Source organism: Sciurus vulgaris (assembly GCF_902686455.1).
Source record: "Sciurus vulgaris genome assembly, chromosome: 11".
NCBI lineage: Eukaryota > Metazoa > Chordata > Mammalia > Rodentia > Sciuridae > Sciurus > Sciurus vulgaris.
In genome coordinates this window covers 125,945,213-125,969,964 of record NC_136472.1, presented here as the reverse complement: position 1 = coordinate 125,969,964, position 24,752 = coordinate 125,945,213, and the positions used below count along the sequence as shown (strand labels likewise).

Genomic DNA, 24,752 nt, shown 5'->3' with positions numbered 1-24,752 from the left:
GTCCTTTTCTGCGCTTGCGCAATAGCCGTGTTTCCCCACCCCCCCCTCACGCCGAAAGCCCGCCCCGAGGTCGTTCCGCCCCGCCCACTTCCCCTCCCCTTCCCCAGCCCGGCCGTCCGCGCAGAGCATTGTGGGACACAAACAAAGTGCCCCCAAACAGGCTGGAGTGAGCCGAGTGGCAACGGCGGCGGCGCCGGCCCGCACGCGCGCGGCGGCGGCTCCCTCCCAACCTCCCCCTCCCCTTCCCTCACTCCCCTTCCCCTTCCCCACCCCGCCCCGCCGGGAAAACGCGAGCCGTCGCCGCGCTCCCCAAACCGCCGCCTGCCCTCGGCCAACCGCCCCAACGGCCGCCCGCGCGCGGCTGCCCGCGCCCCCCTCGCTCCTCCCCTTCGGCCCCTCCGGGAGCTGGGGGTGCTTTCCTCGTCCCCGCCTCGCGCTCTCCCACCTCGCAGGCACGCCGGTGGGCTCTGCCGCCATGCCCCAGCCACAGGCTGCTCTCGGGCCTAGGCGCGGCGGCCCGAGATAGGGTCCCCTGAGCTTCCCGGGGGAGGAGAGGGAGCCGGCCGCGCGCTCCGCCCCCTCCCCCCGGGCTGTCGCCGCCACCGCCGCCGCCACCTCGCCGCCTCAGCCTGGCGGGGAGGAGCAGCAGCAGGCCTCCGGGCCCCGGCACCGCCGCCCGCAGGTAACGGGGACGGGAGGGCGAGCGGGGGCAGGACCGCCGCTGCGCGCCGCCGGCGCCCCGGGGTGCGCTCGCCCGGGCAGTGACACCACGCTTCGCCCCCTGGGCGCCGGAGGGAAAGGGAAGCCTGGTCTCACCGCATCCGCGCGGGAGACACTCCTTAGGGTCCCTCCGTGTCATTTAATTCTTCAGGGAGAAGGCTGGCCTTGGGCCCCGCAGCCCAGGAGCAGTTACCCCGATTTTCCAGGGGTACTCATCTGTAAGCTTATCTGCCCAGTACCAAACCCAGAGCAGGCGGAGGGTTGCCCCTTCACCTGGTCGACCTGCAAGCGTGGGACCTGTTCGTTGCCTCCTCTCCCCCGCTGCTCTTTCTCTTAGTAGTGGAAAGAAAAAGATGGCACTTGTTTAAAAAGAAAAAGAAGAAAAAAAAAAATGCAGACACCTCTTTTTCTTCCCTACCTGAGGATCACTCACATCTAGTCATTTTACTGCCATCCTACCCAGAAAAAGAGATTACCTGCAAGGGCAATGACAAGTTCGTTGAAATTGATGAAAGGAATTGCCTCTTTATAGGTTGTATGAACCATAACCAGAATTCAGTATAAAACCCAATGATCGTGTACTTTTTGGGGGGAACTTATAGAAATGAAGACAAAAACTTAATTTCTTTTTAACATATAAGTACTTATCCGCCGAGGTTAGGAAAAAACTCTCCTTAATTTCCACTTATTTTCTTAGTGTTTTATTTGAAGATAGGCTAATACCAGAAGCAAACCCTTCGGTATGATAGATACCAAAGAGTTGGAATTGGTGAGGATTTTGACGATTTCCTTTTTCCTAGGGTTTCAGTTGGAATTACTGAATTTTTTAAAAAAAATAAGAAACTTCATTTTTCCCTATTCACTTTGACTTCCAGTGGATATTTAATTTTATCTAACGTAGCTTCCCCTTTTCATGGAATGTGAAAGTAATGAATGTTTTTCAGTAGTTTTATATTTAAGGATGGTTACATTCGTTAATTATGAAAGCTGGATTTACTTATTTTGTGCAACACTGCTGGGCATTTACTTATGTAATCTTTAATTCTCAAAACAACCCAATGATGCAGATATTATTACTTGAATTTTACAGATGAGAAAGAAACTTAGTAATGTTAAATAACTTGCTTTAGGTCACACAAGTAGTAAGAGCTGAGATTTAAGCCCAGATATAATATCAGTGTAGGTGTACTTTCTCCTGTACTTCTCAGTAGAGGTATAGTTTAACTTTGTCATGAAAATTGTTTGACAGAAGTTGGAAAAAATACATGAATACCCCAGAATCTAGATTCAGTGATGAACACTTTTCTCTCATTTACTATATTTTCTTGTTTTGTACCCTCTCTTTCTTTCCTTGTGGTATGTATTGTGTAACCATTCTAGAGTAAGTTTCAAACACCTCCACCCTTAAATGTGTCAGCATTCATTTCCTATGAATACATTCATCTACTAACCCCATATCAGTAACAATATCTGTCAAATAACATATTCAGTTAATGCATTCAAATTTCCTCAGTTTTTCCAAAGTGTCTTTGAGACCCTTACCCCACCCAGTCAAGATTGATTCATTGTATTTGTTGATTATGTCTAGTCCCTTTTGTAATAAAGTATAATACTCATTTTTTCTCACATTTTCCTGACACCTACCAGACTACAGACCAGTTGTAGAATATACCCACATTCTGTACTCTCCATGTCCTTGTGGCATTATTTCATTTATTCCTCTTTCCCCTTGAATTTTCTGGAAGTTTGATCTAAAGAAAAGTTTGATTAGCTTAAAGTAAAACTTTCTTTGGCAAGAATACTATTAAGGTAATGTTGTGGCCTGCATGTTGCATCATATAGGAGGTATATAATGCCAGATTGCTACACTGTTAATGATGTTAAATGTGACCAGTTGATTGAAGTGGTGACTACCAAATCTGTTGTAAAGGTGTGTGGTTTCTCATTTTGTGGTTAGTTTGTAACCTAAAGGTAATACTTTGACACCAAGCAAATATCCTAGTTCTGACTACATTTTGCTTAGTAATATTTAGCACCCATTAATCCCTTTTGCTTATTGGCAATTCTCTGTAGGAAAGAGATTTCCTCTGTAAAGTAGGAATAAACTAAATTTCCTTGTAAAAATGCAGATAAAATGCTCGCTTTCTTCACTCCAATATTCAGAGTAAAGAACTGAGAAAATAGTTATCCCCCCAATGGTGGCAAAAGATTTTCTTCAGTATTTTGGGGGAAGATGCCACTATGGATTTGTGGGTTTTTTTTCTTTTTTCATTGTTTTAGAACCAGTTGTTATCCTTTCTCTTTTTGGTGACCAACTTGTCCCAAATTTGATAGTAGAAACCCTTTCAAGCTGCCTGCTGTGTCTTTTGACAACCTAATCACCATTAGTATTGGAGTAGTACTTTCTGGCACAAGATACCACATGCTGCTTTTGTACTTTTTTTGCTCCACAGCAGGAAAGGGCTGTTTATCCAAGGTGTCTTGGGTCTTTTTAGTGAGAAATAGCTTTAGTGAGAAATAACATGTAGAAACCAACATCTGTATGTTTGGCATATAGATTGCTGCTAGGGTGTCATTGCTTCTAGGCCCTTTTGAGAGGAGAGAACTAAGGAATGGTTTTCTGCTTGTTTGTTTAATCACAATTTCATAGTGGTATATCCTATTCAAATTTAGCATAGCAGAATTTTTTCTTCTTTGTTTTTGTCTTTTTCGTATCAAATTCTTGCTACCAAATTAAATTAATAATCTTATGTGCTTTCTACTATATACATAAAATCATTTTTAAATTACAGTACCAAAATTGCTGCTTCTGAGTGAAGTTGGGGATTTTTTTTACTTTTGTTTTTATCCTTAGAATATATTACACAAAAGATGTATAATCAGTGCTATTTCCAAAGTCACTTAAAATACTCTTCTCTGGTTATACTACCAACTTGATATTATTCATTGGTTTCATTTTTTTACTTTAGGGTTTTATTTTATTTTTGAATTTGTAAATATATACACAGTTCAAAAGTCAAAATAATGTTTCAAGTTATACTTTTAAAAACTTCACTCAAATTAGTTTTTTTTTTTTTTTTTTTTCCCCAGATTTCAATACAATATTTATTTCTTGCAGAGTCCATCAGCAAATTAGTTCAGTGAGCTGTCAGGTTTTTTTTTTTTTTTTTTTTTTTTTGTTGTTTTTTTTTTTTAGAGCATTAATTATACATAGTATTTTGGTCATTTTCACAAAATAATACATGCAAGAAATTCGAATTCAATCCCCATTTCCCCCCATTTTCCCTTCCCTCCTCCCTCCCCTGTTCTCTCTCCTCTCTTCTGCTGATCTTCCTTTCACTCATTTATTTGTGATTGGTATTTTTTAAATATACACAGGTAATTCTTTTTGGTACATTTATATACATATGTAACAAGCTATTTTTTAATTCATTCTACATTTCTACCCCTTTCCCTTCTTTCCTCTCTCCTCCTTGTTCTCCTTCAAATTAGTTTAAGGTAGAATATTCTTTCCCTTTGCCATACTCCTTTTAATATGTATTTTCATATCCTAATTGCAGAAGGATTAGCTATAGACAAGGTATATTACTTAAAACCATCTAGTAGTCCTTTTAAATTTTAAAATTAGATTCTGATTCTTCTGGCAAAGAGAAAGCACAAAGACTAATCTTTAGAAGTTAGTAGAGGAGTAGATTTCAAGCTTGCTTTTGCAGATGTCATGTTTTAAATAAAAATTCCATAAAAGTAGAGCTGCAACTTTTACTTGACAGTCAGGTCTTTAAAGAAGCATGTTAATTGATAGAGGTTTTATGGATCCATCTACTTTTATGCCACACAACAAAACTGGTACACATATGCTAGCTGCAGAAGTAAAGGCATTTAGATGTGTGATCAGTGAAGATAACACATTTTGTTTGAATGAACCAAATTTGATAGAAATCATTATTATGTGGTCTCATACTATGTTTGGATGCTTTTAAGGAGGGGAGCACTGGTCGTCTAAAGCAGACAAAACACAGGTAGTTTATTGACCTCCTGTCGACCAGCTGCTGAAAAGCCCACAGTGTGCATGTAATCTTTGTTTACCATCACGGCTTTTAGTACCAGAAACAGCATCTCTTCCCTTCAGGGAATGGAATGGAATCATGGGGATACATTGGACCCATTCATCCTCATTCTGTCTTTAATCTCAGTAATACTCACAAGATTGATGGAATAGGTAAGGAAATGAAAAAAAAAATGCAGCAAACAGTTGCAAGGGTGTATAGCCATGCAGTAGTTAGAGCCTATTGTGGTTGACCAATATGTTGATGATGATAATTACTAATATTTACTGTACCCTTTCTATAAACCAGGTATGCTAAACATGTTATACATTATCTCAGTTAAATCTCACATTTAACCCTTTGATATTGCTACTAGTATCTTATGCAAGTAGGGAGTGATACCTAGAGTAGATTAAATGACTTGCCCAGGATGTCACTTTTTTTTTTTTTTTTTTTTTGGCGGTGCTGGGGATTGAACCCAGGGCCTTATGCTTGCAAGGCAAGCTCTCACTGACTGAGCTATCTCCCCAGCCCAGGATGTCATATCTTAATAAGTAACCAACCCATGTTTCAACCTGGTGTCTTGTCTTCCGAGTTAGCACTTGGCTGCTTGCTACACCTCACACTAAATGTGACAAGTCGCAAAATTGAATGTATTTCAATCATTATGAATAAGAACTTCATAACTGATGTTTATTCTGTAGGAAAACTGAAATTGAGTGCCAAGAGTTACATATGTTTGTCATGTCTGTTACACATATTTATGTTTTCACTTCTAAGAAATGTGGGAGTTCTGGTCCCCGGCTACAAGAATTGCATTTTAGATAATGCTTTAATAGATATTTTTAAAGTATCAAATAATAAGAAGTAAAGTAATAGAAATCAAGTCAAATTGATGAATGGATAGATGAGTGATAAGTACAGTATAATAGAAGGTAAATAATAGCATATAGGTATGGTTATTTAGGCATAATAATATTGACAGCTGTATAAAAATCAGTAACAGTTTCCTCTGTGTCCCTGTCAACGATGATCCTCTGAAACTTTTGTATGTCTTCCTAGCCCTATAAAGAATAAAACAATTTTGTCACTGAAAAGACTTATAAAAGGGGTTCCCTCATTACTTAGGAGACTGTTGATTAATTAGGCTCCTTCCAACCATAATTTTTTATTACCCCAATGAATATTACATGTATTGAAAATAATTTTCCCTTTTAGTTTCCTGACATTTTGACTGCTGTTCAGTGTACTCTTTTTATATAAGCTTTACAATGGGATATTTTTGCTTTAAATACCACTATATTTACTACAAAACAGAGTTGTCACATTTCAGAACAGTTGCTTAAATTTATCTCCTGTTAAACTGAAAGTCACAGTTTTTTGTTGTTCTTTAAATTAGAAATACTTCACCCCATTTTAGGGCATGAGCAGGAAATCTTTAGATTTCTACTCATATATTCTTAAATAGTGATTGTATATGTGCTTCTTAAAAATACAAAGCAACATTAAATTTATATTACACTCTTGCTCATGAAGGCTTCATGAAGTATTACATTAATTTCTTTACCAACATTATCATTAGTGCCTAGAATGTTTTTGGCTAGCACAGTTTTACTTATCCTGGAGTAAACCACTAACTTGTCATGGTATCTCATATTGATAACTGTCTTATAAGAGTTAAAATGGACAGATGAAGCATATTCTTAATTTCACTATTCTTAATATCATTTTTTCCCACATTAAATATTCTTCCATTTTAAACTTTAAACTTCCATTTACAGCTTTCAACTTAAAATTACAAATATTTGATACCCCAGCCTTTTTGCAATTCCAATATTCTGTTACTTAAATAAAATAAAATAAAAAATAAAGTTTAAAATATCTATTACTTTACAATATAGCTGTCCTGCTACATGTATTTTGGCTATTTTAATAGCCAAAGGATATTGCTGTTCTTTGATAGACATTAAATTGTATATATTTCATTATGCTGAAATGATTTGCTATTAATTAGGTTTTAATAGTTTTTGGATGCATTCAGCATCACACATCTTGGTAGCATCTAGAGAAGACTATGCATTTCTGGAATCAACTTTTTATGAAACTACTACCCTCTTGTTTCTGAAAATAACTCTAGATAATTCCTTTTTTAAATGATTTCATCTTAGATCTTAACCTGCTAGGTATCCTGACCCTCACTTATTCTTGGCAAGCAACTATATTTAATATACTTTATTAAATATTTTGTGTTCTTCAATTAATAAAATTGGAATATCCTTTGGCCCAAAGAAAATTAGATCTAAGAGTTTCAGAAACTTAGACAAATTACAATTGTTTTCTCTTTTACTAGTGGTATTTACTGATGTGTATGTGAGCATTCTTTCATCTACCTTTTAATTTTTTCTCCTATTTGTATTTTAGCTACATGAGTTTTATTTATTTTTTACCTGCTCTGTTTTTCTCCCTTTCTGCTTTGAATCTTCCCATTGCTCATTTCCTTTTTGTGACTTTCCATTAATGTATGAAGGCAGTTTCTCTTATCTTTGGTACCTTTTACATTCTGTATAAAACTGTACAAACTATACTTCCATGAGAATTATTTTTACTTACAGGAATTATTCTCTCTTTTTTGCCCCACCTAGTGGTGTTCCTCATTTCTTTCTACCTTCCTTAATTAGGTTACTTAATTTTACTTTGAGAAGTGATGTGGCATAGTGGTAATAGCACAAACTCTGAGCAAACCTTGCTTCAATCCTGGCTTCAAATCCGACTGTTACTTACTAGTTGTCTGGCCACAAGCTGTCCATTTTTGGAGGGCAGGGGCAGGGGGATACTGGGGATTGAACTCAAGGGTGCTTAACCACTGAGCCACATCCCCAGCCCTTTTTATATTTTATTTAGAGATAGGGTCTCACTGCGTTGCTTAGGGCCTCACTGAGTTGTTGAGGGAGGCTTCGAAATTATAATTCTCCTGTCTCAGCCTCCCGAGTGGCTAGTATGACACAGGTATGTGCCACCATATCTGTGGTGTTCCTTAACTTCTCTTTTGTGCTTCATTTCCTTACTGGTAAAACATTTCAAATGTTACCTATCTCAAAAGGTTATATGAAAATTGTTATTTAATATGTAAAGAGTACTTAAAACAATGCCATTTAGTACCATTAATGATTATTGTTATTGTTTTTAATTAAAAAATCATTCAAAGCCACTGATTATTTTCCAACCATTTATTGAAACACAACTCAAAAACTTTGTTATTGCCACTAAAAAATTTTGTATTTTGTATTTTTCATTTGGGTCTTTAGTACCTTCTAGCCATCCTTCTATTTTTTTTTCTCCTCACATTATTTCTCATATTTCATTTTCCTCAAAAATTCAACTCCATCTCTTCCCTTCTCAACTATCCCCTTCTGCCTCAAACTTCAAAGAAAAACAAAGCCATCAAGTAAGAACTTCTGCTACTTCTCATTGTGGGAAGAAGTGCTTTGTTGTTTTGTTTTCCTTGCTGGAAAATGATACCTATCTCAAAAATTCATGTAAAAATTAAATTAATATGTAAAAAGTACTTAAAATAGCGCCCCCCCCCCCCCACACACACCTGTACCTTTTTTCCACCATCACTAAGTATCCTCTTGTTTAAGGTTAATCATTTCTCTCATGTTCTGAATCCCATTTGCTTCCATCTGTCTAGGGACCTTATACCATCTAATAACACATGTTCCCTGCATCTTTAATTTTTCCCTCTTTTCTGAATCTTTTCCAATAATAAAACATTCTCTGCATATTACCACAATAATATGTATATATGTATGTATTTTTTATTTATTTGGAGGAATGAAAAATCTTTAAATTTCTCCATTCTGTTCAAAAAAATCAGTATGCTTTCTCAAACCCTACTAAGCCAAAAACCCTCTTGCTCTATCTTTAGAACCAGAATACTTCACATTGAATTATCTGTACCCACAGTTGTCACTTCTTCATTTCTTTGTATTCGTTGTCTATTGCAGTCTTACTTCTAACTCTGCTACTTCTACCTTGTGTGCTATTATAAGGTCATCAGTAACTCCTTTGTGGCTATATCAAATAGACGGGTTTATATTTTTGACCTATCAACATTTGACCCTGTCAGTCACTCCCTGAAACATCCTATACCCTTAGTTTCTAAAATATTCTACCCTCCTTGTTTATTCTATATATCTTTTTCCCAGGGTTTCCTTTCACAATTCCCATCCTCCTTTCTTTCCTCCTTTCTTTTACCCCTTGGTCTGTCTAGTTAATCTAGCTTATCAGTTTTGCTTATTCTTTCAGAGAACGAAGTTTTGGCTTTAAGTTTTTCTGTTGTCTGTTTTCTTTCATTTATATCTCTCTTTTTTTTTTTTTTTTGGTTCATTTTGCTCTTTTACTAACTTAAGATAGAAGTCTAGACCACTGTTTTTTTTTTTTTAATTGTGATGAAACAAAATTTACCACCATAACAACTTTTAAAAGTACAGTTCAGTAGCTTTAAGTGCATTCATGTTTCTATACAACCATCATTACCAACGATCTCCAGAACTCTTTTCATCTTTCAGAACTCTTAATTCAGGCCTGTGGAAGTGACACAGGCTTGTAATCCTAGCTGCTTTGGGACACTGAAGCATGAGGATCCCAAGTTCAAGGCCGGCCTCAGCAAATTAGTGAGACCCTATCTCTAAATAAAATATAAAAGGGCTAGGGCATGTGGCTTAGTAGTTAAGTACACTTGGGTTCAATACCTTGTACCAAAAAAATAATAAATAGAAAAGGCTAGGGGTTTAGCTCCATAGTAGATCACCCCTGGGTTCAATCCCCAGTACCACAAGGGAAGAAAAAAAACACTGACCCCATTAAATAGTAACTTTCCAGTGTCCTCTCTACATCCTCAAGCAACTATTTCTGTCCTTATGAATTTAACTACTTTAGGTGTATCATAATTAGAATCATGTTAATGTTTATTGTTTATAACTGCCTTTTTCTTGGCATAATATATTCAATATATGCAGCATTTATCAGAATTTCTACCTTTTTAAGACTAGTCCATAGTATGTATGTGCCATGTTTGTTTAGCCATTTACCTGTTCATACACATTTGAGTTGCTTTTGGCTATTGTAAATAATGTTGCCTTTACATAAATGTACAAAGATTTCATATTCCTGCTTTCAGTTCTTTTGAGCATATACTTGGAAGTAGAATTGCTAGATCACTATAATTTTTTTTTTTATTATTTATTTATTTATTTATTTTTGGTGCTAGGGGTTCAACCTAGGGTCACTTAAGCACTGAGCCACATCCTCAGCCCTTTCTTTCTTCATCGTAATTTATATATTTTTTCTTTTTTTTTTTTTTTTTTTGAGACAGGGTCTTGCTAAGTCCTTCGGGCCTCACTAAATTGCTGAGGTTGGTTTTGAACTTGTAATCTTCCTGCCTCAGCCTCCCGAGTATCTGGGATTATAGGCTTATGCTACTTACTATACCCAACTACATTTTTTTTTTTTTTAAGGAATGCAATAAAAGGAAATTCTAGTAGTCAAATGTTGATGGTTTAATTTATTAATTCTAGGTAAGTCTTAATCTCTCTCAGATCTCTGAACTAGAAAGAGCTTATTTACCTAGGGAAAAGATTAAAATATTTGATTGAAAAATGACTAGCTTAATGGTAGAGTGTGTGTTCAGTATGCATAAGATTCTATCTCTAGTGTCCAAAAAGCAAGGAAGAAAAATGACTGGTTATAAAGTTAAAGTGATATTTTAAAACTCAGGTAAAGTAATCCACTTAATTCTCCCTGAAAACTTAATAAACACATAAGGAAGACCCTTGGGAAGTAAATCATCATCAAATAAAGATTGCATATACTTTTGTTAATGTTCAGAAAAAGAAAGCATGTTCTCAAATATGAGTTCTCATGTGAATCCATTCTAAAAAGTGGTTCTTTTCAAAGAAGATGAGACTTTTTTTACTCAAATTGACAACAGGGTAACAGGATTAGAACAAAACTTAAAATATAAGGTACGGCTATATTTGTAAAGAATAAAACTTGATGAGGATGGGAAGGGTGGTAGAATAGAGAGATATTATTATCCTACATACATGTATGAAAAGTTTTTTTTTAAAAAAAGAGATTTCCTGGTTTTAAGTAGCTATAGTTCCTACGACAATATATCTCTTGGGGGAAGTTGAATGAACAGTACTTGAGATTTCCCTATATTATTATCTATACAACTTTGTGTGAATAAAAATTTAAAAATAAACAGCAAAAAAAGGGAATAAAACTTCATTATAAAGAAAATAGTAGAACCATCTTATTTTGACTTTCTGGAAAAGTAGGGAATGATTGAGTTAATATTTGCTGGTTTGGGTTCACTTATATAAATTTTCCTGGATTTTAACATGAAGTGTTAACTTTAACTTATGGTTCTTCCATTCTTTTTTATTGTTGTTCTTTTTTATTGTTATTGTACATGACAATGAATTTTGACACATTGTACACAAATGGAGCATAACTTCATTCCTCTGGCTGTACCTGGCCCGCAGTCACACTGGTTATATAATCATACACGTATATAGGGTAAAAATGTCTGTTTCATTCTACTGTCCTTCCCATCCCCACTGCCCCACCCCCTCCTCACTCCCCTCTGCACAATCCAAAATTGTTTCTTACATTCCTAAACCACCCAGCAGATTTTCTACAAAATGTTTAACATGTTATATGTGTAAAAATACTTTTTAAAATATTTACTTCATATATTTTGTGTCAAATTTTATTTTGTTCATTATTTGCAATTAAACTTATTAATAATGTGGTTAAACATAAAGGAATATGCTTATCCAAAAAATAAGCACCATAAAAAAATAATAATAAGCACCATAAACCACAAAGACTTCCTGAGCATTTTACAAATGTCCACTCTGTTTTAGGAAGTTACAAAATGCAGACAGGACTCAGCCTCTTCCCTCAAGTTGAATATGGGTCTTGAGGAGAGCAAGATCTGTAAACAAATCATTGATCACCTGTTATACATAAACATCGTACTGAGGATAGAGTAGTGATTATTTTTTGGAATCATTGCACTATAATAAAGTGTTATTGGTAAGTGTAACATCTGTAAATGATGAAACAGAAATGAATAAGAACCTCTGCTGGTTTGTCTTCACAAGGGCCTGTATACAAATGTTCATAGCAGCTTTATTTTCAGTAGCCCAAACTGGAAACAACAGTCTGTCAACAGTTAAATGACAAACAGATTGTGATACATCCATTCAATGAAATATTCCTCAGCAATAGAAAGGAACAAAAAATTCTCCAACAAATTGTTGGCCACATGGATGAATCTCATAGTAATTACATCAAGTGAAAGAAGTCAGACAAGTATGAGTGCATACTGCATGATTCTGTGCATATAAAGTTCTAGACCAGTGCAGTACTGTAATCTACTTGGAAGTCTGAGACAGGAGATTGACAATTTTAGCAAGACCATGTCTCAAAATTAAGAAAAAAACAAAAAGGACTTGGAATGTAACTCAGTGGCATAGTGCCTCTGGGTTCAATCCCCAGTGTCTCCTCAGTACTGCCAAAGGAAGAGAAGAAGGGGGGGGAATTTAGCTAATCCAAAATGAAAAGCAAATTGATGATTCCTGGGGCAGAGCAAAAAGGAGATATCACAAAGAAACTTCTAGGGATCACAGAAATGTTCTTTATCTTGATTGTGGTGATGATAAATATGTCCTGACTTTTTTTTTTTTTATTCATTATACACAAATGGAGTATAAGTTTCATTTCACTGGTTGTACACAAAGTAGAATCACACAATTTGTGTAATTATACATGTATATAGGGTAATGATGTCTGTCTCATCTGTTATCTTTCCTTCCCCCCAGGTATGGTTAATTTCATAAATATATTGGAATTATCCTTGGAGAGAGAGGGCAAATACTCCAGTAAACCTAAATTGATAATATATCAAATGCTGAATCAAATGATCCTGACAGAACTAGTGCATGAGTTCCATGGAGGGAAAGGCAATGTGGTATAATAGTAAAATTAAGACAGCATTTAATTAGTTAGAAGTTCTGAGTTTGAGTACCTGTTAAGCCACTTCTTTTCTCTGATCTTTAGTTTTTTTTAATGTATTTCATAAGGCTTTTAAGATCCAAAGAAAATACATTTGAAAATATATCTTAATCTGAAAGGATCATACAAATGGAAAGCATTGGTAATATATTGTGTTCGGAGAATAACAGTTGAGTAGAATTTAACCTGTTGAGAGTAATAAGGAAAGAATTCCAGAGGTAGGGAAGTGGATAATAGTATATTTAGAGAATGAGTCAAAGCCAGTTTGGAGCAAAGAGTTTATATTGGAGAGTAAGGGAGGGGAGGGAGAGAACCTAAAGCATCTCAGTGTAATAGAGCAGGGAGACTATAAAAGTGAGAAGGCTTAGCCACAAATATGTTGCTACCAGCCTTGTAACCTTTGACAAATCATTTCTTCTCTGAGTCTTAATTTCCTAATTCATATAGTGGGAGGTAATAGCCTTATCTCAAGGATTTTGTATGTTGAAATCAATCAATATTAAATAACAGTATTGTGGAGTATTATGAAATATTTGAAATGCAAAATTATGGAAGTGCTGAAAAGTAATAAAGGCTAATAAATATTTGTGCTGCATGATAACTAGGGCATCTAAAGTAATAAATGTCTGGACTCAGATGATTGTGTTTTAGAGACTGTTCAAATAATGTTGGAGGGTTAATTCACAATTGATAAAACTAAGGGCAAGGAGACCAATCAGGACGCTGTTTAAGTAGTCTACTACAGTGAGAAAAGAAGTGGGGGTTAGGTTTGACCCCCACCCCCCCCACCCCCGGTTTTAGTGACCGGGTCCATATTGGGAGGAAAAGGAAAAAAGAAGTTGTATTGGTTTCATGGTTATCACAAAGTGGATGACTTAAAGCAACAAATTTATTCTCTCCCACTTCTGGAGGCCAGAAATTCTAAATCAGTTATCTCTGAGTTGAAACCACAATGTCGACAGGTGCCCACTCCCTCAAAAGGCTTAAGGGATAAACCATCCCTGCTTCTTCCAGCTGCAGGCATTCTTCTTGTAGCCATATCATTCATCACTTCAGTTTCTGCACACTACCATAACCCCTCTCATCCTCCCCTCTTTACAGCACCTTCTTTGTGTATCAGTATCCCTTTGCCGCCTCCTCATAAGGGTACTTGTGATTGTACTTTTGTCTTTTTAGAGTTGGTGCTATCATCGACGAGAGAACTTCAAAAGGAAGAGTATATTTGTAAGACATGATGAATTTATTTGGACCTGTTGAAGTACCTATGGGTTATCTGAATGAGGATTGACATTTTATAGCAGAAAATCATGAATCAAGTGGCTTAAACATTAAGGACATCCATTATTTCAAACACAAAACAGACTGCTAGAGTAGGGCAGCTTCAGAGTTGGTTAATTTAGCATTTCAATGACATCATCAAAGTCAGTTCTCAACTTTTGTTTTTGCCATCCTTAGATTATAGCTCTCCCATGGTTACAAGATGGCCCCCACAATTTAAATTTTAGACCTTAATTCCAGAGATGAAAACACCTAGCTGGCTTTTTTTGTGGGCTGTTTTGCGGGTTGGAGGAGTGGCAAGGAGATCCCCAGCAGGTTCTGTTTTTCCTGGTCAGAAACACTTTCTTGACCACCATCTTTTATCTAAAACAAACGAATCTACAGTGAAAATCTTTTGAGGTATTTATCCTACCCCATATACAAATCTAACACCTATCCTTTACGACTATCTTAAGTGATAAATGACATGAGGCCCTCCTGAGTACTTTCCATATCACACTATTTTGCTATTCTAAAGGCAGTGGTAATTGTGGTCTGGGAAGTCTCATGGGGATCCCCAGAACCTTTCAGAAGTCAAAATAGTTTCATGACTATTTTAAGATGTTATTTGCCATTTCTTTTTTATTTTGAGATATATACAATGAAGTTTTCAGAGGCTCTTAAAATTTGCTGTCACAATGGACTAAATGCAAATGCAGATGTGAGAATTCTACTAATTTCCAGTAAACTAGATGCCAAGAGATTTGCAAATCTTGCCATTTTTAGTCTGTGAGAATACAGGTTTTTGAAAACTCTGTTGTATTAACATTAACAGATTTATTATTTTTAATCAATTTTTTAAATTTTACAACTTTTAACGTTAAGTGTTAGAAGATATAGTTCACATAAATAAAAGTTCTCTGGGATTCTCAGTACATTTTAACAGTGTAAAGGGATCCTAAGATTAAAAGAGTGAAATCTGATGTGCAGGGTAGATACCACTCTAACCACGTACATACTCCATAGTTTTTCCATTTCTTCATCTTTTTTTTTTTTTTCAGATCATCATCAGTTATCATGCAGGTTTAGTCTTACATGTTGCAGGATTAGTTGTGGGTACTTCATTTATTCTAAGTATTTACCACAATCACAGGGTAGCATGCTTTGTTTTCTCTTTATGAATATGTTTATCTCTACTAATACATTTATCTTTGCATTTTACTTTCACCATAATCACCTATCTTTGTTTGTTAGCACTTGTAGCATTCTTATGTTTTTGTACTTACCTAACATGCTGGACTTAATAATATTCCTTGGTACCCAAAAATAAGTAAGCAAGCAAGCAAGCAAGCAAGCAAGCAAGCGGGCAGGCAGGTAGGCAGGCAGGCAGGCAGGCAGGCAGGCAGGCAGGCAGGCAGGCAGGCAGGCAGGCAGGCAGGCAGGCATGCACACACACAGAACACACCAGTGGAGACCAGACAGCCAAGACTTATGTGACTATATGAGATCATTATCATCTCTTGGTAGTGATCACAGTTAACCATCTTGCATTGGAAGATGACTGATTTGTCAGTAAAGATAAGTAGGAGAGGATCTATAATTTTCCTTCATTTGTCTGTGAAGGGTACCTGAGGAATGATTTCTAGGTTTTGATGGGAGATGAAGCTGGTGAATAAAAAAAATTAATACTAAACTTTATCATATGTATGTTATATATAGGAAAAAACATATATAAGGTTCAGTACTATCTCCGATTTCAAGTATCCAAAGGGGAGTCTTGGAATGTATCCTTGGATAAGAGGGAACTACTATATGAGATTTTAATCAATGGGTGACTGAGCAATTGAAGGTATAAATCATTAAGAAAATAAAATTTTGCAGTGGAATGTTAGCTGTAGGAGAAAAAGCAAGTTCAGTTTCAGATACTGAATTTGCAATATGGCAAATCTAGTGTGGTAGCTGGTCACTAGAAGCCCAGAATTGAAGCTAAGAATAATGTTGGAACTTTGAGATTAATTCACTCAGAGGTGATAGCTATCTGTCCATGAGGTTAACTCACCTGTTGCTTGCTCTCATATCCTTGTTCATATATACAATGTGCCAGTCAGTGGAAACTTAATATGTACTTATTTAATTCGCAAAGCAAGCCTCAAAGTTCATGGAACTTTTCTAACATCATCCAGCTATCTCAATGATACTGCAGTGATTAAGATCCAAATCTGTTTGAACTACAAAACTATCACTCTTCCTAGTATACGCTCTTCAGGAAACATTAACACATTGATAATTGAATTAAATGTGAAATGTGACTATTTGAGGTGAAGAATCTATTATTCCATTTTCGGTAATATGGAAAAAACTCATTCTTCTAATTAATGCATGATGATTTATCAAGTCTCAATGTTTTTATCTTTATAGCAGTCTTCTGTGTTTCAAAAGAATAGAGATTCCAAAAGTGTCAATGGCAGATCTAGAATTAGAAACCTTAGGGAGAATTGATGTGAGGTACATAAGGTTTATTGGGAAGATTTGGCATAGTAGGTTTCTAAGAAAACTCAAGCTGGGTGCGTTGGTGTAGCAGATACTTCAGAGGCTGAGGCAGGAGAATCCCTTGGAACCCAGGAGACTTCAAGGCCAGCCCAGGCAACATAGCAAGACCCCATTTAAAAGAAAATTCTGATTAATAGATGCTTTAAAAGGACTGTGTTTTAGTTTTTTTAGATATTTATATACAGATTGAAGAGTAACTTTAGGTATTTTTCTGAGACCTTCATATAATTAGAATGTGCTGATGTCTGCCATTTTCATAGTCACTTCTTTTTTTTTTTTTTTTTTTTTTTTTTTTTTTTGAGTTGTTAGGCAGCAAGTACTACAACTAAGACAGCTTTTAAAATTCTGGTCTGTCTAGGCACAGGGGCACGTGCCTGTAATCCCAGCAACTCTGGAGGCTCAGACAAAAGGGTGGAGAGTTCAAAGCCAGCCTTAGCAACTTAGGGACACATGTCTCAAAAAAAAAAATAAAAGGACTGGGGATATGGCTCATTGGTTAATAAGCACACCTGGGTTAAATTCCTGGTACCAAAAATAATAAAATTCTGGTCCAGGGCTGGGGATGTAGTTCGGTAATAGAACACTTGACCAACATTTACAAGGCCCGGAGTTTCACCGCCAACACCACTTGCGCACACACACAAATTCTGACCTAATAGTTAATTTCTTTGATTTTTTAAAACATAATTTTGTTATAAAATTTGCCTTTCTGTCACTTAGACAATTTAGAAAGGTATTTAAGTTGTAAGTCATAACTTCTCAAAGCAGTTTTCTTTAATTGTATGAAAGCAGTTTGTCTCTTATATAGGATAGTTGATTTTGACCACATTGACTGTGTTCTAGAAGTAATAAGATTTTAATTCTAATAAGAACAATTGTTCCCTGGTGGAAGCAGTTTTTACATTATTATCAAGTCTGTGGGAAGAGTATTTAAAATTCAGACTGGTTTCAAGTCTTTTTTTTTTTTTTTTTTTTTGTTTTGTTTTCTGTTGTCATTGGTACTGAGGATTGAACCCAGGGGTTCTTAACCACTGAGCCACATCCCCAGCTCTTTTTTATGTTTTATTTAGAGACAGGGTCTCACTGAGTTTCTAAGTGCCTTGCTGAGTCACTGAGACTTGCTTTGAACTCGAGATCCTCCTGCTTCAGCCTCCCAAGCCACTGGAATCACAGGTGTGTACCACCCCACCCAGCTCAAGTCCTGTTTTTAACAGTGATTTTTGTACAAAGCAAGAACAAGTAATCTGAGCTCCACTCCCAGCTCTGCTAGGCTACTGAGTTATTAAACCTTTCTGGGCTTTAGCACAAGTACTTGGCACCTAATAAATGTTTGTTGAATTAAATTTCTTTCCTGAACTATAAAATAACTAATGTCTGTTTCAACTCTGAAATTCAGATTTCTTCATTCTGAGTGTGCTTTTTTCCCCACCCCTCTGAATGGGGGGAAATGTTGCCTCTTTCATTTTGTTTCTCCATCCTTTATCTTTTTAACCTCTATATTCAAACCATGAATGTAATGTCTATAATATGACAGAATTGAAGCTGGCAGTCTCAGAGTCACACCCTACAATCGACATAGTTCATCAAGAGACAATATTTGGCTACATCAGGTCAGAATGTTTTTCCATATTTGTCTGTAGTTGTAAAGACTAATGATTTCTAGAACTGCTATCTAAAGTCCTGTTAATGACCACTTTTAATCAGGGTCCTCAAAAGAACAGATCTTATCAGAGATTTTGTGATTGTTATCTCTTCATGGTTAATGAGAAGTTGAGGAATTGGAGTTCAATTGCTTAAGTACCTCACCCTATTTTAAAGAACCATTACTAATGTATAATACCATTAATAGTTGTGACAACTATGAATTATTATGTTTGTGATTTTTGCAATTCAATTTTGTTTTACCCCTGATTTTTTTTTTTTTTTTTTTATTAGTGGTGGGAATCAAAACTTGGGCCTAGGCAAGCACTCTACCTCTGAGCTATATTCACAGCCCTATCCATGAATAAATTTTTAACAATGATGAGGAAGCAGGGTATAAGAGCTATATATCCATACTGTCTAAGCAAGAATTTAAAAGTTTGCAAAGTTTCATACAATGTGATACTATAAATCCTTGAGTTATAATGCTAAATTTTTGAAAATTTTACCTACATATTTGCTTACCTTTTTAATATCTGTGGAATAGAAAACTAGAAAAAAATCAAGTCATTCTGTCAAATTTCAATTTTTAAAAAGATTGAATTATTTATAGTAAAATGAATTTTTGTAATATAATTTTGGAACAGCTATACCAAAATGAAGTCTGTGATGTTATTTGCTTTTGTTCCCTGAAATTCTTTGGAGTTTTGTCAAAATCTGACCTTGCTGATGAGAACGTTTTGGAATTAGGTACTGGTTGCACAACAGTGTGTAGTTATGTCACTAAATGTAACCTTAGAAATGGTTAGAATAGCAAATTTTGTTATATATATTTTACCACTAAAAAAAAAATCTTTCCTTGCCTATAGAGGTATATCATACACATGAACATATTGAAATTAGTTAAAATACAGATGCGATTGAAACCTGGAAAAGAGAAAAATGTGAACAGTTAAAAGTAGTAAAGATACAGTAAAATGCCCAAATTTTATGTTTGGGATAACTTCAATAAATGATTTAAGTATCAGAGAGCTGTAAGACAAGTTGGCCTTCCCAAAATTCCTCTACCTGGAGATTGTTTGAATTTGTAAATAACCCTTGCTTTTATTAGTTAAGTAAGGAATTTGAAACCTGTGGAAGAAACCCAGGTGTGCATGAATGGATAAATGAAATATGATATATGCATGCATTGCAATGTTAGTTTTTAGAAAGCAAGAAAATTCTGACAGACTGTACAGTGTGGAACAATCTTAAGAACATTATGCTAAGTAAAATTTGCCAGACACAAAAAGACAGATATTGGGGATTCCACTTAGGTAAGGTATCTAGAGTTGTAAAATTCATGCAAAGTAGAACAGTGGTTACTAGACTCTGGGTGTTTGGTGGGGGTGGGGGACAAATGTTTCATGAGTACTAATTTTAAATATGGAATGATGGACACCTTCTGGAGATGGATAGTGATGATGGTTTCCCAGTAGTGTGAATGTACTGAATGTCACTGAAGTGTAGATTAAAATTTTTGTGTGTATTTTGCCTTAATAAAAACCTTAAGGAGGGCTGGGGATATAGCTCAGTTGGTAGAGTGCTTGCCTGGGTCCAATCCCCAACACCACCCAAAAAAAAAAAAAAAGCCTTAAGTAACTGCCATGTATTAAGTAATTTAGGTGTTGTAGGCTTTTTAGTTTGTAATAGCATTTTTAGAGAACATTTTTCTTTTTAATTTTTTTTAATTGTTGATGGATCTTTTATTATATTTATATGCAGTGCTGAGAATCAAACCCACTGCCTCACATATATGAGGCAAGTGCTCTACCATTGAGCCACAACCCCAGCCTGAGAACATTGTTTTTAAAATAGTGATAATAAGGGCACATCATCAGTACAATAAAATTCCTTTTTTCCCCCCTCCTTGTGAAACTGGGGATCCAGGACCTCATGCATGATAGTCAAGGCAGTACCACTGAGGTGTATCCTTAGCCCTTAAAATTGCATTTTAATATTCCACTTGAAATTTGACAAGTACAACTGAAGAACTGAATTTTCAGTTTTATTTAATTTTAACTAAAATAGTCATACGTGGCTAATAGCTACTACATTAAACAGCACAATTCTATATTTTCCTCATACTTTTACTTTAAGCAGACCCCATCGTTATGTTTAAAATGAGTTTCGTATTGATAGCATATCATTAGTTTGTTATAAATAAACATAAAGTAGTTGAAAATGTGGTGAAATGCCAGAATTTTGTTTGGGATAACTTCAGTCTAATGATTTAAATGTTAGACGGCAATGGAACCAGATGGCTTTCCCAGAATTCCTCTACATAGAGATTGGTTGAATTTGCAAATAAACCTTGCTTTCATTAGTTAAATAGGGGATTTAAAACCTATAGAAGAAACTGTAGTGTGCATATGTACACCCTTCAGCCCATCTGTCTTTTACTTGGTTTTATTTGGACTACTTATATTCAGTGTCATTGATACGTGAAGACTTTAGTCTGCCATGTTGTTTGTTCCCTCTGTTCTTTGCCCCCCCCCCACTTTTGAACCTTTTTTAGAATTTTGTATTTATGTATCCATAGTGTTTTGAGTGTATCGTTTAGTATAGGTTATTCTGAATTTGCTGTAGGTATTTATACCGAAGTAACTTGTCACATCTAAAACATTTTAAGTTTGTAGCATAGAACTCTTCCCTCCCTTTCAAATTTCTTTACCTCTTCCCCTGTTTATGATTGTCTGAAATATTTCAGTATATACATTGAGAATCATGTATCAAGTGACAGTTTTTGCTTTAATTATGTCAAAAGTAAGTTAGAAAACTCAAGATGAAAAGTCTATTTGCCTGTATTTTTTACTCTTTCCATTGTTTTTCCTTCCATTTCAGTAACTTCTTTAGCCCTTCTTTTTAGGGTAAGCCAGTTTGCAACAAATTTTCCAGTTTTTTGTTTGTTCCGTACTGGGGATTGAACCCAGGGGTTCTTAACCACTGAGCCACATCCCCAGCCCCTTTTTTATATTTTATTTTGAGACAGGGTCTCACTAAGTTACTTAGGGCCTTGCTAAATTGCTAAGGCTAGTTTTGAACCTGCAGTCTTCCTGCCTTGGCCTCCCAAACCGCTGGGATTATAGGCGTCCACTATCAAACCCAGCAGATTTTCCCATTTTTGTTTATCTGAAGATGTCTTAATTTTCTCTTTATTTCTTAAGGATATTTTGCTAGATATAGAATTCTGGGTTAACATGTCTTTTCTTGAAGTACTTAAAAGATGTTGTACCACTTGTTTCTGCCATCTATGGATATCTTTCAGACAAAGTATCTGAGCATGATTTTTTTTTTTCCTTTAATTCAGTTTTATGTCACTGAGCCCTTTGAATCTCACGTTTTATGTCCTTTGCAAAAATTCAGAAGTTTTCAATCATTTTTTGGGATACTTTTTCTGTCTCACCCTCTCTCTCCTCTCCTTTTGGAACTCTGAGAATACGGAAGTTAGATCTTTTTCATGCTATATAGCACAGGCCTTTGAGGCTCTTTTCATCTTTTTGCAGTCTATTTTCTCTCTGGTTCAAATTTGATGATTTCTATTATGCTATTCTGAAGTTCACTGACTTTTTTTCCCTTGTCCTCTCCATTTGCCTGTTGAATTTATTTATTTTCAGTTCATTTTTAACTTTTAGCATACATAAAATTCACCCATTTAAAGTGTGCAATTTAGTGGCTTTTAATATTTTTATTGGGTTGTACAACCATCACCACAGTCAATTTTAGAACATTTCCATTAACCCAAAATAATCTCTGGACTCCCCCCTTAGCTCGTGGTACAATACCTCCATCCCCCCAACTCTAGCCAACCACTAATCTCCTTTTTGCCCTGTATTTTGTCTCTTGTATTCTAGGTATTCATATAAATGGAATTGTACAATATGTGGTCCTTGAGGACTCTCTTTTTCACTTAGCGTGATGATTTTAAGATTCATTCATGTTGTAGCACTTATCTGTACTTAATTATTATTATTGCCAAGTAATATTCCATTGTTGGGATAAGACCACATTTTATTTGTCCATTCTTCAGTGCTGCTGTGAACATTTCTGTGCATGTTTCTGTGTGGATACATTTTCAGTTCTCTTGGACATATATATCTAGGAATAATTGCTCAATGGGCTGGCCATTTGGTCACTGTATGTTTAACCTTCAAGCAACTTCCAAGCCTGTTTTCCCAAGTGACTATACCACTTTACATTCCCACCAGCGTTATATGAGGCTTCCAATTTCTTTGTATCTTCACCTGTATTCATTACCTGTCTTATTCTAGCTATCCTAGTGGGTATGAAGTGGTAGCTCATTGTGATTACTATATTTCATTGTTGTTGATTCTTTTTTTATTTGTTATTATAATAATTGCTCCTTGAAGAATTTTTATGATGGCTGCTTTTAATTCTTTGTCAAATAAATTATTTGGTAGTGTCTGTGTCATCTCAGTGTTCACATCTGTAGATTGTCTTTTCCTATCCAGGTTCATATTTTTCTGGTCCTTTGTATGAAGAGTGATTTTTTTTAAAAAATTTTTTTCATACCTGTATGTAGAGTAATAATGTTTGTCTCAGTCCTCACGCGCCTCGCTCCACCCCTCCCCTCACTCCCCTCTGTACAATCCAAAATTCTGAAGAGTGATTTTTTTTTTTTAAATCCTGGGCATTGTGGAGTTTAGGTTATGGGACTGTGGATCTTTTAGCAGCATCCTCTGATACCATGCTAGTGAGGGAAGTAGGGAGGCACTGCCTCTTTATTGCCAAGTCAGGGTGAAAGTCCAAATTCCTTATGTGGCATTTGTTGACTCTTGTGGGGGAGGGGCGGTGAGGGGTGCCTGGTTTCTGCTTGGTAGGGTCAGTAGGTTAGGTTCCCCACTTGACCTCTGCTGAACCTCCCTGACATAAAAGGGAGGAACACCTTGTTTTACCACTTCCCACATGTCTGACACTTGTTTCAGGGGGTCCTTCTTATCACTGAGCAAGAATGAAAGTCCCAGCCCCCGCGCCACCCCCCCCCCTCATACTCATTACAGCTAGGCACCAGTAAAACTAGTCTCAGCTCCCCCATTTGACCTCTAATTGGGTGAGTTGTTTTCTTACTGTTTCATTTTTAAGAATTCTTTATACCCTGTATTCTGGATACATGTTCTTTGACAGGTGAGTGATTTGCAAATAATTTCTCAGGGGTTATCACTTGTCTTTTCCTTCTTAATATAATGCTTTTCAGATAGCAGTTTGATTTTCACATAGCAGTTTTGATGAAATTTAGTTTGTCTTTTTCCTTTTGTGCTTTTGGTTTAATTAGGTTTAATGGCTAATAGCTTCCAGCCTGTAACCCTAATACACACAGATTTTCTCCTATCTTATAAGTGGTTTATATTTTAGCTTTTAACTTTGGAATAGGTATGAGATTTTTATCAAGGATTTTTTGTTTGTTTTAGGGTTTGGTTTTTTTTCCTTTGTTTTTTACTTTTGCATATGAGTGTCCAGTTGTTACAACATTTAATTGAAATGACTGTTTTTCCATTGGATTGCTTACCAAAAATTCCTTTACCAAAAAAATCAGTCAACTATGTTTGTGTGGGTGTATTTCTAGACTCCTGTTCATTGATCTCTGTACTTTTGCCAGTACCACTGTCTGGATTCCTGTATAGTAATTATAGTAATTCTTTAATGTGATTCCTGTAATTTTATTCCTTTTTTTTCTTTTTTTTTCAGAATTGTTTTGTCAATTCCAGTTTCTTTGCCTTTCTATGTAAATTTTAGAATCAGCTTGTCCGTAGGTACAAAAAAAGCAAAATCCTACTGGAATTCTAATTGTAATTATGTTAAATCTGTAGATAAATTTGAGGAAAATTGACATCTTTTACTATGCTGAGTTTTCCAATTTATGAATATAAAGTCTCTCCTTTTACTTAGGTCTTCCTTGATTTCTTTTATCCATGTTTTATATTTTTCAGCATGTAAGTTCTATATGTTTTGTTAAATTTATACTTGCTTTTTTCTGGAGCTTTTGTAAACATGATATTGGTTTTTGTTTTAAGTTTAGGTTACCTGTTCATTGCTACTATGTAAAAATACAATTGAGCCAGGTACAGTGGTGCACAGTTGAATACTATCTAATCAGGAGACTGAGGCAGGGGGATTGCAAATTTGAGGCCACCCTAGACAACTTACAAAGCTGATCGAAAAATAAAATTTTGAAACGGGAAGGGAGGACTGAAGATATAGTAGTAAGAATGCTTGCTTAGCATGTGCAGGGCCCTGAGTTCAATCCCTACTACCACCCGCACCACCCACCCCCATTTATAGTTGACTTTTTAATGTATTTGGTAACTTAGTTCTGGTTTTTGAAGATTTCTTATATCTGAATAAAGACCATTTTTCTTTTCAAATCTGTATACCTTTTATTTCTTTTTATTG

The 24,752-nt window shown here is 36.0% G+C and overlaps 1 protein-coding gene across 6 annotated transcripts in view; it reads left to right on the top strand.

The window, feature by feature from the left end:
• Window positions 1-136: 136 nt before the first annotated feature.
• The window catches only part of ZBTB44 (zinc finger and BTB domain containing 44), a 66,167-nt gene continuing 41,551 nt past the window's right edge, over window positions 137-24,752 (top strand). For 2 of the 6 annotated variants that reach the window (XM_079103161.1, XM_079103160.1), the window contains exon 1: window positions 137-682. The gene's annotated coding sequence lies outside the window, so the exon portion shown is untranslated. Of the gene's footprint in view, window positions 683-17,731; window positions 17,835-24,752 lie in introns of all 6 variants that reach the window. The other 4 variants (XM_079103158.1, XM_079103157.1, XM_079103159.1 and 1 more) reach the window with 3 other exon arrangements.